Genomic DNA, 16,298 nt, shown 5'->3' with positions numbered 1-16,298 from the left:
CTTCAACTTTTCCACCTATGGGTTTACAGACATGTACCATTTGTCAAAATGCCCAGTTTGGGTCTGGGATTCCTAGTGGTGGTTTATTTGTGGTTGAATGCACGTGAAAATTTCTGACTGTCTCTATGCAGTTGTTTTTGTGTGCATAACCATCTACAGAATGTGTGATGTTTATAGCAAGTGGGTGTGTATAAGCACACCTACTCTAGATTGGAGAGTCAATTGTCTATCCACAGTACCCTTGCGTTAGGCTGACATGGGGGAACAATTATGCAGATCATCAAAAGCCTTGTTATCATTGAGAGACTGAAGATTTCAGGTCTCAGAAATCTTTCTACACCTAGATGCCAGTTGGCTCTATTTTCAAGTTACCTAGGCAGATGAAGTATGTTCCTTTTTCTTTTGCCCCACCCCAAGACAGTAAACAAAAAGGACCTGAATGCCATTTACCTAAGGCTGCTCTGCCCAGGCTACATACTTCAGCTTATCTTGAAAAGTTTTAGTTGTTGTTGTTGTTGTTGTGTTTTTGTTTTTTAAGGTGAATATCAGAGCTGGACCCATGAATCATAATCTTTAAGGGTATGGCCTAGGCATTGTCACCTGGTTTAAAAGCTCCCTAAGCAAAGGCACAGCCAAGCTTGTGAAGCAGCAAGATAACCTAATGCTCTTAATCCTGCTGCCCCCAGAATTGCCTGGAGGGGATGGAAAGTTTGTGACTGAGCCAGACCATAACCTCTGTTTTGGTGGGAGATTCCCATGTTTAAGATTCCCAGAGATGCTGAGGCTATCAGCAGAAGGCTACTCTGGATGAGCCCTACATGTCCTCAAGGAAAGAATTTCATGTAAGGAGCTGTTGGCAAGGAGTCCCTGCTGTGAATGGGTTCAAATCATAGTTCCATTCCAGATCAGCAGCTCACCACTCACTCCCTATCCTGTTTCCTATTCCAGCTTCCCTTTCCCATCCTACTACATTCCTTCTGACTTGTCTTGCCTGCTCTGGGAAGCCCCTTGCCCCTAATAATTAATTACATATGCCGGCACCTTTTTTTCTATTAGACATGTATCCTAGGATTATAATCAATTGATTTGCTCATTGTATATGTATTAGCTAATGCATATTGACTTACTATTTGAATTGTTCTCTAATTGCTTCTGATATGTGTAGAGTAATTAGCATTGTGAAGGTGGATATGTGTTTTCTATTTTCCCTATAACTCTCTGAGGACCTGCATGAGGCTGTGACACAGATTGTAATAGACAAGGGAATGTTTGAGAAACAAGCTTTGAATGGATATGAACTATGAACCAGTTGCCAGAGAACTCAGTGATCTTTAGTGGGGTCACAAGCTATTTTCTCTATTAACATAGGTAGAATGCCTTGTCCCCTACCTCCTTTCCATTCTCTCTTGTTTCATTGTTTCTTCCCTCTGCTCACCTAGTCCTAACAATACTCTGAGAACTTCCCTTCTATGCATGAAAGGCCATGCTGGAGTTATCTCAGCGGCCCACCTTGACCTGATACTGTAGTAACCTGGGAAGACAGTGAGCAGAGAATTCAGCTCTGCCTGGCTGGGTGGAGAGGGTCAACCACAATATTTACTACAGAGTTGAAGGAGTGGGACCCAAACCACCATTTCTACCTCTGTACTTCCTGAGAGGGGCATAATGAAGGGGCCTAAGACTGGTCATGGTGGATGGTTGAGATGGGCTGTTGAGGGGAAACAGACTATGGACATATTAAGGTTGGGTACCCAATGGCCTGAGTCTCAGTACCTGGATTTTAAAGACTGGAACTGGGTTAGGGCCTAGCCTGGGAGATCATGTTCTCACTGCTTTGGCAGGTGACCAGGGAGCTCTAGATTGAAATTGCAGGGATTAGCTCAATGGAACTAAGAGTACTCTTTTAGCCATTACTATCCATGGTTCTTCCTTTGTGGGCTGATTCTTCTTTCCCATAACCTCCACTCTTACCCTTTTCCAATCTCCTTAGTAGTCTCTCTGCATTAAAGACAGTTGCTTTGACAACTGTTAGCAAAGCTTCCTTCCAGAGATGGAATGAGCATTTACTTTCATAGGATTGAGGAAAGCACTATGAGTCAGCCATGATGTTTCAGGCTGAAACAACAACTTTCTACCCCAGAGATTTAAGCAGAAGGAAGCAGGTATAGACTACTTTCTAGTCTATACCTGGTATCACCAACGACAACTAAAAGGAGGCCCTTTGCCATCCAAGTCAGATTTCTTTTTAGATCAACAGGCTTAAATTTCTGAAAGCCTTCAGAAAAATAAAGTAGTTTTTAGCCACAGAAATTGTTGGGCCAGATGAAAGAAAGACATGATGGTTGTGCTTCCTGTTGACTTGGCTCAGATTTGTTTCAACGATATAGGGTAGTTTGGTTTTGGCTCTTGTTTGAGTCAGCACAGTGCCATATCCAATGGAAAATTTCTCAACTGTCACACCAATTCTTCTCTCAAAAAGAGCTGTCTCCTCAAGGCTCTAGTTCCATGCAGGAGCTGCAGAAGAAGTCCCTTCCCTCAGGCCAGGCCTGGGATATCCTGCCTCAGGAAGCTGATTTTCCATTTGTCAGCTGGAATAGCCACCTTCCCTTTGTCTGGGATAGGCTAGGAGCCTAGAGCAAAGTCTGGACACAAAGTCACAAGGAAGAATAAATACAACAGGTCAGACCCTCCCTCTGTGATCCCAGAGACCAGGCAGTACCACACAAAGCTGGGGCTGTACAAAGAACAAGTATCATCACACATGCTGCCATGTTCCATGATGACTAGTCCCTTAACTTTCCATCATACAGAGACACAGTGCGTGCTTTAATTCTCTGTTGGCTACCACAACCATTTAATGAACCAGAAATTACAGAGTCAAGTCTCTGTATCTCTCAAATACCAGAGCAAAAACAAAAGTAGAACAGAAGATTGTGGGCAATCACCTGAACTAAGCAATACTGCATTCTGTCCAAATTCTAGAAAGTATTTGGTCAAGAATTCAGCACTTCCTTAAATACTCCTCTACTCCCTGTTATCTGCTACAAGCTTAGGTAACTGCCAAGACACTCACAGAAGGCCAGAGGAAATAGTGATGGACCAAGAGGCCAGAGACCAGAACAAGGGAAAGGGGGCAGGTTTGTTGGAGGTTGGAGGTTAGTCAGCAGCAGAGGCCTTTCCCCTGGGTGTGGCACAGGAAGTGGGCAGAGTGGGGTCTGGACATGAGTAATTCCCTCTGACTTTTCCTCAGGCTTGTTATACTTTTAGGGGGAGTTATTTCCCTGAGACCTAGTGAAATTTTTCTATGAGCAACAAGAAGAAGCAAACTGCTCAGTCAGTACCTGGCCCAGAGAATCACATTCTTTTTTTAAACTATTTTATTTTATTTTTATTAATTACAGTTTATTTACTTTGTATCCCAGCTGTAGTCCTTTCTCCATCCCATCCCAATCCCACCTCCCTCCCTCTTCTTCTCCTATGCCCTTCCCTCAGTCCAATGATAGGGTACATCATCCTCCCCTTCCATCTGACCCTAGTCTATCAGGTCTCATCAGGACTGGCTTCCTTATCTTCCTGTGTGGCCTGGTAAGGCTGCTCCCCTCTCAAGTGGAGGTGCTCAAAGAGCCAGCCCATGAGTTCATGTCAGAGACGGTCCCTGGTCCTATTATTGGGGAACCCTCTTGGACACTGAGTTACCATGGGCTCCTTCTATGCAGAGGTTCTAAGTCATCTCCATGCATGGTCCTTGTTTGGAGTATCAGTCTCCCAGAAGACCCCTGTGCCCAGATTTTTTGGTTCTGTTGCTCTCCTTATGGAGCTCTTATTCCCTCTAGATCTTTCTGTCTTCCCTCTTCTTTCATAAGATTCCCTGCACTCTGCCCAAAGTTTGGCTATCAATCTCAGCATGTTTTGATACCATGCTGGGCATAATCTTTCAGAGGCCTGCTGTGATAGGCTCCTGTCCTATTCTCTGTTTTCTCCCTCTTCTGATGTCCATCTCATTTGCCTTTCTGAATGAAGATTGAGCATCTTACCCAGGGTCTCCTTCTTGATTAGCTTCTTTAGGTGTACAGATTGGCTTGGCAGGATTAACATAGTAAAAATGGCCATCTCACCAAAAGCAATCCACAGATTCAATGCAATTCCCATCAAATTACCAAAACAATTCTTTACAGACATTGAAAGAAAAATTCTCAACTTCATATGGAATAACAAGAAATCCAGAATCACTAAAACAATCCTCTATAATAAAAGAACTTCTGGAGGTATCTCATCCCTGATCTCAAGCTGTACTATACAGTAACAGTAATAAAAACTCCATGGTACTGGCATAGAAACCGACTGGTGGATCAATGGAATTGAATAGAAGACCCAGAAATAAACCCACATACTTATGGACACCTGATTTTTGACAAAGATACCAAAACCATACAATGGAAAAAAGATAGCATCTTCAACAAATGGTGCTGGACTAACTGGATGTCTACTTGTAGGAAAATGCAAATAGTCCCACACTTATCACCCTGCACAAAACTAAAATCAAGTGGATCAAAGACCTCAACATAAAACCAGACATATTAAATCTGTCAGAAGAAAAAGTGGGGAAGATCCTTGAACTCATTGTTACAGGCAACAACTTCTTGAACAGAACACCAACAGCACAGGCTCTAAGATCAACAATCAATAAAAGGGACCTCATGAAACTGAAAAGCTTCTGTAAAGCAAAGAATACTGCCATCAGAACAAAACAACAGTCTATACAGACTGGGAAAAGACCTTCACCAACCCTTTATTCTATGCCAGTACCATGGAGTTTTTATTACTGTTGCTGTATAGTACAGCTTGAGATCAGGGATGAGATACCTCCAGAAGATCTTTTATTATAGAGGATTGTTTTAGTGATTCCATAAGAGGGCTAATATCCAGGATATATAAAGAACTCAAGAAGTTAAACAGCAACAAATCAAGTAATCAAATTTAAAAATGGGGTTCAGAGCTAAACAGAGAATTCTCAATAAAGGAATATCAAATGGCAGAGAAACACTTAAAGAAATGCTCAGCATCCTTAGTCATCAGGGAAATGCAAATCAAAACGACCCTGAGATTTCACCTTACACTCATTAAAATGACTAAGATCAAAAACTCAAGTGACAACACATGCTGGAGAGGATGTGGAGAAAGAGGAACCCTACTCCACTGCTGGTGGGAATGTAAACTTGTACAACCACTTTGGAAATCAATCTGGTGCTTTCTCAGACAATTAGGAATAGTGCTACCTCAAGATCCAGCTATACTACTCCTAGGCATATATCCAAAATATGCTCAAGGACATTTGCTCAACCATATTTGTAGCAGCTTTATTTGTAATAGCCAGAACCTGGAAACAACCCAGATATCCCTCAGTTGAGGAATAGATACAGAAATTGTGGTACACTTACACAATAGATATACTACTCAGTAATTAAAAACAAAGAAATTATGAAATTTGCAAACAAATGGTGGGAACTGGAAAAGATCATCCTGAGTGAGGTATCCCACAAGCAGAAAGACACACATGGTGTATACTCATAAGTGGATATTAGACATATAACATAGGATAAGCATACTAAAATCTATACACCTAAAGAGAATTACATTCTTAACTACCTTCAGAAGTTCAAGATTCTGGGTCTTGCCAGTTATCGAAGGGATGTAAATATTTATACAAAGAATGCAAGCAGGGAGCTCTGACCTACAGAGTTGCACTCCATTGGTCTTAGGCACAAGATGACTAATGGAAGGAAACTTCTGGGGTATGACAGGACAATAGTTGGATTTTCAATATTTATTCATTTGTATTTTACATGTACAGGTTTTTGCCTTTCTGAATGTCTATGCATCCAATTCTTTCAGTGCCCAAAGAAATAGAAGAGATCTTCATGAACTGAAGTTTTAGGTGGTTATGATCTCCCTTGTGGGTGCTGGAAAATGATCCTCCTGAGCAGCCAGCGCTTTTAACTGCTGAGAGATCTCTCTGGACCCCTAAGTGGGATTTTTTTTTTTAATTTTTCATCAATTACACTTTATTCATTCTGCATCCCCCCATAAGCCCCTCCCTCCTCCCCTCCCAAATCCCTCTGCTTGCATGCCACTCCCCAAGTCCACTAATAGGTGAGGTTCTCCTCTCCTTTCTGATCTTAGTCTGTCGTGGGATTTTTAAAGCCAAGAATTTGATCTGTTCAGTAGTGTTCCACAAGTGGCAGCTTTCTTCAGTGTTGTATTCCCTGGGCTAGGATTGAATGACCAGAAAAATATTCATAAGTTGAACTAGACCACTTATTTAACCCAATCAGAGTGGACCACATAAGATCTTTTTCTTCTTCTTTTTTTTTTTCAGGGTTTGTCTTTTTTAATGTTTTTAAATTTATTTATTTTTTTACAATTTATTCACTTTGTATCCAAGCTGTATCACCCTCCCTTGTCCTCTTTTTTCCAAAAAAATGTAAAAATATTTTAATTTGAACATTACCTTTAGAATCCATCCTTGTGACAAAATTATCTTTTCGTTTATTTTCTTTTTTTCTATACATTTTCCCAACTATTTTAAAGTCCTTGTTAATAGCTTTTTTAAATTTTTTAATTATACTTTATTTACTTTGTATCCCCCCTTTAGTTCCCTCCCTCCCTCCCCCTTCTCCACACACTCCCCTACCCAAGTCCACTGGTAGGGGAGGGTTTCTTTTTCTTCCTTCTGATCCTAGTCTGTTAGGTCTCATCAGGAGTGGCTGTATTGTCTTCCTCTGTGGCCTTGTCCTCTCTTCATCCTGCCTGCCCTCCCTCCCTCTTCTCCTCCCATCCCCAATCCCCAGTCCACTTATAGGGGCAGTCCTCCACCCCTTCCATCTGACCCTAGCCTATCAGGACTCTAGTCTCATCAGGACTGGTTGCATTGCCTTCCTTTGTGGCCCCTCCAGAGGGAGGTGATCAAAGAGCCAGCCACTGAGATCATGTCAGAGACAGTCCCTGTTCCCCTTACTAGGATACCCACTTGAAGACTGATCTGCCATGGGCTACAGCTGTGCTGGGGTTCTGGGTTATCTCCATGCATGGTCCTTTGTTGGAGTATCAGCCTTAGAAAAGATCCCTTTGCCTAGATTTTTTGGTTCTGTTGCTCTCCATGTGGAACTCCAGTCCTGATAAGTTTTTTAATAACTACCACCTGTGTGCTTTTACAATGTGCTGCTTACTGTTCAAAGCATAACAAAGATGAACTAATTTATCCTTTCAGGTTCCCCTGTTGTCGATCTGAGCAGGATGAAATCCTGGAATCCAAGTGTCCCCTACCTTCTCATCTTTCAGATCTCCCCCAGTCTCAGTATGACTGTTACCTATTTTCTAAGGGGCAAAATTGGAGGGATTTTCTTGGAGACTAAAATTCAGTTTAACAGAGCTGGCTTTGGGATAGGAGTGAGTGAGATAGGGCCCAGGGGAGATTCAATGTCTGTTCTTGGAGGGCAAGGGACAGGGAAGAAAAGACCTTAACACTATTACTTTTTTCCTCTAAATCACAGCTATGTCTGGATAGAAATGACTGACAACTCCTTCTTTAAATATCCCATTCAGTTCAGCATGCAGAACTGACTGGCTTACCTGTGGTCCTTCAGACTCCTATGTATCAGTTTCTTTTTTTAGTTAACTCTGTAATAAAGCCTGTCCATGGGGTTGGCAGACTGTTAGTAGCAGAAGCAATGGTCACAATGGCTTTCAAGAACTACTAGTCAGCAGTAGGGTTAGGGATCTTCTTGGACATCTATGGAGAAAATCGGGTTTGGCAGACATTGCTGGGGCCTGAGATTCTGGTGATGGCAGAGTCTAATCCCAACTTCTGTATTAACTGGAGTGTGGCTTGCAGCAAGCCATTTTATTTGTGCATGTAATAGTTTCTGTAGCTGCCAGATAAGGATGGCTACTCTTCTCTCTCAGCACAAAATGGATATTGTGGAAATGAAAAGAGTTATTAGCTAAGATTTTCAGTACTGTCCCCTATTTATTTATTACATGCCTACCATGAGCCAGGCTGCTCTAGGGAATGGAGGACACTGATAAATGATACTGCATTCCTTTAGAGAACTCGGGGAACAGGAACAGCTCACATCACTGTCACAGACTCAAAGGGTTAGCCTCAAGAGAGTGACTTCCACAAAGATGGAAGTATTCAAAATAGGGATGGCCCATCTGACTTAATCTAGAGCGGGAATTGCATCTGTGGAAAATGTGAAGTATGCTACAAATCTGAAGGCAGCATTACTGAGGTTGAACCCAAATCTTTTAAAAATCTGGTTGCCTGGACCTCAGAACTTAGGAAAGGATGAGAGTTTAGATGCAAAGTGACTGAGGCCCATAGTAACCTGAGCAGAGTCACAGCACCTCTGTCCTGGGGTTGTTACTGGCTGGCTCTAGCTCAGAAATCTGAATCTGTATGGTAGATGGGACATGCATGTGGGGTGCTGGTGGTGCTGCTGCTGGTGGATATAGTGTGTGTGTGTGTGTGTGTGTATGATATATCTGCGACTATATGTGAGTATGTAAGTGTATACACATGTGGCATGTTTAATGTTTGGTATGTAGCATGGTGCATGTATGTATCTCTGTGTGTTATGTGAGTCATGCATTTGTGTATGTACATAGTGTAATTGGTGTGATGTATGTATATTTGATGTATGTTTCTATCTCTGTGTAGTGTGTCTCTGTGTGATATATGTATGTGTCTGATGTATATGTTTTTTGTATGATGTGAATGTCTGTGTATATGATGTGGTGTGTGTGTATTCATATGCATGTTTTGTGTGTGATGTGTATGCCTCTCTGTGTGTCTGTGTGTAGTGTTGTGCATCCGTGTGCCATGCTTGTGTGTAATGTGTGGTATAAATGTGTTTGGTATATCAGGTGTGCTCTCTATGGATCTGACAGGTAGTGCTTGTGTGCTTGTGTATGTCACATATGCACATTCTGATCTTTACAGGCAGGTGGGTGTTTGGCTGCTCTCAGTGGATGCTGGTGAGTTAATGAGCACACGCCTGCAGCTGTGCATTTAGTTCTATAAGAGAGGATTCAAGCTGAAGTTTATTTTTGTAGGACTTCATGACCCGAATTATTTATAGCTTGAAATCAGTCTCTGAGATCATCTTTCTTCCCTCCTACACAGTCTCTCTCTCTCTCACACACACACACATAGAGGGAGGGCGTAAGGATGGAGAGAGAGAGAGAGAGAGAGAGAGAGAGAGAGAGAGAGAGAGAGAGAGAAATGACAGCAGCTCCCACCGTACCTTGCAGGTCTTAGTTCTGTCCTTGGAGCTCTGGAAAGGTGACAAAGTGTGTAAAGTCACAGTTCATTGGGCCAAGGCTCCCTGAAGAACAGCTAGGAGTCTGGTCCCAAGTATTCTGATAATTTGTGGAGCACTCAGCAGCCTGTGGGTTACACTGGGCCAATGGAAAAGAGAAAGAGGGAAGATGGGGTGAGGGATCCCTCTTGCCTATGAGAAGGAGGCAACTGAGACATACTGAGCTAAGAAGCCTGCTGTACTACACACACAACCCTTGTCCCTACAAAGTTGTCAGTCAATCACAAATGCTTTTACAGTGGAGACTGATGCTTTTTGATATAAGTATTTTTATTTCTGTTTATGTTATAAACTTCCCTAGCTAGTCAATGGAGAATAGGAGGTATAGCAGAGGGGTTCACAGGGCGTGAGGAATCTGGATTTGAGGGTGGGTAGGTCAGGGTATGACGGGCTTCTTCCTGGGATGCAGAGAATAGTTCTTCAGATTCTGGCATCTTGGAACAGTCTAAACAGTAAACTTGGCATGTAAGGTAGAGCACTCAGGGAATAAGGAAAATATGCCAGCAAGATTGAAGAAAGTGGCTGGAGCATTGGAAGCCAGAGTTTTGGTCAAAACTGGTTCTTCACTGATCCTCTTGGGTTAAGGGAGAATAACCAAGCAGTCACTGATACATGCCACTTCCAGGATGAGATGTGGGCTTTGCTTTCATTATCCTAGGGCAAGATCCTGCCTCTGAGAAGCACTGAGGTTCCCAAGCTGGGGTCTTTCCCCTTACTGCTCATGGGAGAGTAACTTTAAGATCTGGAAGTAAAAAGAATCTATATCCTTGGTTCTACACTGTTAAGTTGGGTTTGAACTACAAAGAACAGAATGGATGAATGCAAAGTTGAGCTGAGTGGCTCTTATAAGGGCCCATCTCTGTACCTTATACAACAGGTTATAGCTCTAGGTTTGGGCAGGGCTGAGGATTCAGAAACAAGAAAAGCTGTCAAGAAGAGAAAACATTAGAGTGTTCTGGGAAACATTAAGATAAACACAGAAAGAGTCAGCTGAAACATTAAGCAGCCGCAGATGAAATCACATTATGCAGAGGCAAGACTATAATTCACACAGTGCACAGGGTTAGGAGGGATGAGAAGGGAGGGAGAAGAAATTAATAGAGTAATGAGGAACTCTGCCAAGACCTAGGAGTCTTTGTTTACCCAAAGCTCATGCAAGAATCTCTGTTCACAGGACCATACATACATGGGTTCTTTTCCTGGGGATGCCCAGGCAGTTTGGCCAAGGAGTGACTCTGGCCATGTGGAGGGCAGGGCAGTCTTCCTCAACAGGTGTTGGGCTGAGAGGACAGCAGGGTTAGAAGTAGGCCAGTTTCCTCTCCCTAAAAGAGGTAGGGCATATATATGCTTTGGAAAAGCTTTCTCTCCTTATTAATTAATTTAAACCCATTTATTTGCATCTATTCCATCTCATCCACAGTGCAAAAGGTTGGGGGTATAAACAGGAATAGTCTCCAAAATTTCATGAGGAAATTTTATAAGGAAAATTTCCCATTTTATAAGGAAAAAATGTTATGTGTCTATATCTAATCACAACTGCAAAATGGCAGAGTAGAACCTGAAGCTGGTTGTTACTGATTCTCAAAGTCTCTTCCACTCCGCTGCTCTGTGGGGTCTTGGTTTACTTCAAGTCAAACAGGCAGAGGCTGACTTCACTTGGACTAGAAACTGTATCTACACAACACAGTGCTGAGGATCTCTGGAGAGCTCTCTTCGGGAATGGGTACATAGCTGTCTCCTGCATGGTGGCAAGAAGGCTGTCTGCAGTTTTCAAAAAGAACAAAGGGTGGAGAACTTAAAAAATGGTAATTATCCTTTCAGATTAACTCACTCTTTTCCATAGCCTGTGACTGTCTGGCTATGCATAATAGGGACTATAATCTCCTTTTAGCACTGAGGGTGGCTTTTGAGCTGCAGGATGGAAGTCTGGGACTCTGAGCACCATACCCTGACCCAGGCTCTGTGTCTGGATACAGGATGACTACTTGATATTTTAAAAGAAGTCTTAAAACAATATACATGGAGTATGTACACCATGGTGCAGGAAATGTGCAGTGACCAAGAGAAACGGAGACTGTATTCACATGCTGTATGTCTCATCTCTTTGCTAGCTACTGCGTGTGGAGTTTTGCTGCCTCTTATCTCTGCAGCTGCAACAACCTGAGAAGTCTCCTTGCCTCCAGCATATTCATTCTCTAATCTATTTTACCCAACATTGCCAGATTAATCTTCTTAAAACACGTATTTGATCCTGCCTTTTCTGTATGCAAAAATCCTTAAAGTTCAGATGTTTGTAATTTTCTTTCTCTTGCTAATCTCAGTCTCACAATTTAAAAAAAATGATGAGTGAACATTACTTTTTGGATATTGAAAGATATTGAAAGAAATCACACACACACACACACATACGTGCAAGCGCACACACACACACACGCACACACACCATCCTTAATTGTCCCTCTTGATAGAAAAGCCTCCCCAGTTCGTCATTAGAGTCTAGCTAACATGGTCTTCTACCTCTTTCCAATTATGTCCCCAGTGTTTTTATCTTTGTACCTTTATTTCACAATTTGGTTGGTGATGAAACCCCAAAGCTACCCCCTCTTGCACCTTTCAGTCCCATAGCCACCGGAAAGTCTCCTAGTAAAGTTACATGTGTGAATACAGGTAGTAGTCTTTCCTCAGATTAAGGACCTAGAGAAGAGACAAGGCTGTACAGAGCTTTGTGCCTTTCCAGGCTTGGTACTGCTTTGTGCCCCACCACTTCCTGTACTGCTTGCTAGCTGAAGGCCTGGGTCCACCTGCTGACACTGGCAGGAGTGGACTCAGGCTAACCCAGTTTGCGTTTAGTGCCCATTGCTCTGATCGGGTGAAATGCTTTATATACATCTTTTCAGTGCTCACAACAACCTGCTGTGGTAGGCGTCTCCATTATCCTCACATTATAAATGAGAAACTTGAGGCGCAAACTGTGAGGTGACTTCCCCCAAGTCTTGGGAAAAAGAAAATCAGGGTCTGAACTATTGTGCTTTCATTTTCCTAGGTCTCTGCCCATCTCTAAAAACAAAACAGAAAAGGGAAGACAGCTTCTTGTCCTACCTCATTCTTCCTGCCACATATCTTTAGACCCTGGCAATAGAATCATTCATGGAGATGACCACTGGTCCTCAGTGGACTGGGAGAAGATCAGATACTGCTATAGAAAGAGCCGCAGAGCCTCAAGGATAGTAGAAGGCAAGGGTTGAAGTCAGGAAGATAGGTCAGAGCTGGGGTGGAACAAGGACAATAGAAGAAAGAGGAAGAAAGCCATCATCCTCCTACATCTCTAGTCCCTAGCTCAGGGACACCCATGTACCCTGTCTATTTGATATCCTGGTAGAGCCCGAGGGCACTGCAGACTGAGACAGTGCAGCTGTTAAAGGATTCTGTTTTAGTAGCTGCTGTCTTCACACCACTCCCCATCTCTCTTCCCAGGAGAGGGCTTTTAATAATGAGCTGCCTCAGACAACAGAGCCCTAATTAATTCATTGCTAGGCTTTCCCTACTGATCAAGGTAGGGTTGGGGAAAAGGTGGCAAGCAAAGACTGTCCCATCCACTGCATCTGGCTTTGTGGTAGACAGATGGTCTTGGTCCCTTGATTCACTATTGAGACCTCTTCTAATTACCTCACTGCTGGACACCTTCTCCTCAACACTATCTTTCCTCATACTGATATTCTAGCTGCTGTGCAATAAGGTAGGCTCTGCTGGTGGCAGAATGCAATACAGCAGGTGCCAGGTTCTTACTTGGGGTAAATAGGAGAGAAGTGAGGTTGGCTTTGGCCTTATGAGGAATAAATTCTTCACTGCCTTTCCCTCATTAGCAGATGTCCCATGAGCTTGCTGGTCAGTAAAACAGAATGAAGGCTCTTCCCCTCAGACTGTCCTATAAAAGAAATAAAAGAAAATATAAAAGAAAATACTTCAATTGTCCCAGATACTGGGTACTCCTGGGCCTCAATAGCCAGGATGGCACCATTCCCAAAAGCTGGCTGTTGCTGAGGCTGTGTTAACTTGACAGACAACATGGAGCAAAAGGTCTTTAAGATTTTCCCAAAGCTGGGTCAAGCTCACAAAGGCTAGAAGCTGCACCACATAGGACTTGGCTCAGCAGCCACTTCCCAGGACTTATGGTTTTCTTTCAAGATCTTCAAGTCCCATATGTCAATCTCCCTTCCTGTAAATGCTATCTTCCCTTCATAGATTACAACTTAACTCTCTGGGGTAGAAATCAGACCAGGGTACAGTCTCAGCTGGAGTGGGGTGAAATACTAATTCCTAATTTCCTCAGCTACAAAGCCATGCCACCTATATAGCAAGGCTTCAAAACAGATGAGTTGAGGAATGTAAAGGTGTCAGAGATGAGTTGAGGAAGACCAAATAAGGAGGGAATTTTCAGGAGGCAGTGGGCCATTCCACTCTGTCCTTTCCAACAGAGCAGGCTGGGAGGGGGAGAGGGAAAGCGAGGGCCAAATGCACCCAGCTAGGCCATTTGCTGTTGGAGCTACCAGCATATCTGGGGAGGTGGGCCTTCTCTGGGAGAGAAAGAATAGGCTGATAGGGTCTCCATAAGGTCTGTGCTGGGGACCAGAACATTGAGACCACTGGACCCACCAAAAGATGACAATATTCTCACTCTGACCCTTTTTACTTCCGAAAAGGAGTAAAGTGAGGGGGTGGCTTTAGTCCTTCACCCACAAAGAAAGCAGCTGGAGCAGACCTGCCCACTTCTAATCTGTGCCTCAGAAAGAGCAGGCTTTTGTGCCAAGCACTAAAGCATCCCCCTCTGCCCCTCCCACACCCTTGCTCCCCCTACATTTGCCTCTTAAAAGAGCTCTGTACCTCTCCTGGGGTTGTGATCATTAACTGAACAGCACTTTGCTTCTTGGTGCTTTTGACAGTTTGGCAGTGATCTGGGAAGTACCAGAGAAGCTGCAAAGAAGCATGGGAGGGAGGCAGAGCCTTGTATGTGCTGAGTCTTGACTCTACACCTGGCCACTCTAGTGTTCAGGCTATACAATGTGAGAGTATCTGGGAAAAGGGGTGGGGTCACATGGATTCTCATCTCAGCCCTTTTAGAGGTCGCCTGGAAGCTTCAGGGCACTGATCTACAACTACTCCAGGCAGAGATCCCTCGAAGAGTGGTGGGAATAAACAGTCTTATTTTGTCTGATATTAGAACTCCCTAGGGACAAGCAGGGAAAGGGCCTGAAGGCTGAGAGCTGGGTAGCCTGTAAGGCTGTCCAGGCAGGAGAGACCTAAACAGTGACTATTCAGCACTACCTAGGGCCTGGGCCTTTTCTAAGAAGAAGGAAAATAGATTGAGGTCACAGATACCTTATCAAGTTGTAATGTAAACAGATCCAATGTCAGGGAGGAGATGAGTTCTGGCTTCTGAAAAACCATCTATTATAAAGCATCTCTGAAAATGACCTGGAGAAGTCTTAACTATGAGGAAGGAGATGGCTCAGAAACAGCAGTGAATCCTCAGCTTCCCAGAGAGCTCTACTCCTCCTCGCTTTTCTCATGGCTCCTCTACTAACGCTAAAAGCTGCTATGGGTGCACCAAGCACCTTACACTAACCCTCACTTTACTACCAAACCAACCCTCACTTTACCAATGTCACACATGAAAACCTGGGGCTCAGACAGAGGGGCAAATGGCCACAAATCACACAGCCAGTCAGTGCCAGCAAGGGACTGAAACAGTTTATTCATCTCCCTAAAAGATGCTTACCTTTGTCTTTTGTGTGATGTTAACATCTTATTGTCTTTCATTTTAACACTCTTCTGCTGTCATCTGAGTTTTCATCTAAGTGGCAAGATAAATTATAAATTTCCAGAGGTAGAAGTTGAATCCATATAGTTCATTTTTATTCAACTTTCAGCAGTGTGCCATGCTCAATAGGGTACTTTAAAAATTGCACTCTATCTTTAATCAACTTAGAGCTCCAGAAAGCCACAAATGTGGACTACAAAATCTTAACCAGAAAGCTCACTTTCCCTTATGGCTCATGTGTTTTATTGTTTGTTATTCCATGAAAGTACCTCCTTGAATACTTGCATGGATTTCTTAGTCTTGGCACTTGATGAGGGGTTAATATTAGAAATTGACATTTAAAAGAAGACTCTGATTTTGATGCTAAATTCTTGTCCTGGATTCTGTACAAGGCCTCACATGATCATAAATTATATATAGAATGTAAATTCTGGGAATTCTTTTCTGGAAAATGGGAGTGAGCCCTTCTACCACAAAAAAAAAAAAAAAAAAAAAAAAAATTAAGAGTTTTTTGGCTGCTGGGAACCTCAGATTTAACCTTACTCCTGCAACTCTGTTAAGCTTACTAGTCTATTCCCCTCCCTGACTTTGTGGAGGAAGAGGCAAGAATGTTCTAGTTCTAAGTTAGTTATTGTAATGTTGTCTAATCTTTTCTTTTTCTTTTTTTATTTATTCACTTTATATCTCAACCCTTCCCTGTTCTCCTTCCAGACGTACCTTCCCTTCTTCTTCCTCCCCTACTCCTCAAAAAAGGGAAGCCCTACCACTAACCCACCCCACCAGAGCATATCAAGTCTCATGAAGACTGAGTGCATTTTCTTCCACTGAGGCCAGGCAAGGCAGCCCTACCAGAGGGAAGTGGTCAAAAAGTAGGCAACAGAGTACATGTCAGAAACAGCCCCTGCTTCCCTTACTAGGGAACCCACATGAAGACTAAGCTGACCATCAGCTACATGTGTAGGGGGCCTACGTCCAGTCCATGTGTCGTCCTTAGTTGGTGCCTCAGTCTTGGTATGCACCCCCGGGCCCAGGTTTGCTGACTCTGTTGGTCTTCTTGTGGAGTTCTTGTCCCCTCTGGGTCCTTCTATTCTTCTCCCCAC

At 43.2% G+C, this 16,298-nt stretch overlaps 1 protein-coding gene across 3 annotated transcripts in view; it reads right to left on the bottom strand.

Moving 5' to 3' along the window:
- The window catches only part of Plxna2 (plexin A2), a 204,742-nt gene that overhangs the window by 109,445 nt on the left and 78,999 nt on the right, over positions 1–16,298 (bottom strand). The window lies entirely within an intron of this gene.

The sequence above is a fragment of the Meriones unguiculatus genome, chromosome 11, assembly GCF_030254825.1.
Source record: "Meriones unguiculatus strain TT.TT164.6M chromosome 11, Bangor_MerUng_6.1, whole genome shotgun sequence".
Lineage (NCBI taxonomy): Eukaryota > Metazoa > Chordata > Mammalia > Rodentia > Muridae > Meriones > Meriones unguiculatus.
The sequence above is the reverse complement of the archived record's forward strand: the minus strand, read 5'-3'. Positions and strand labels throughout refer to the sequence as shown.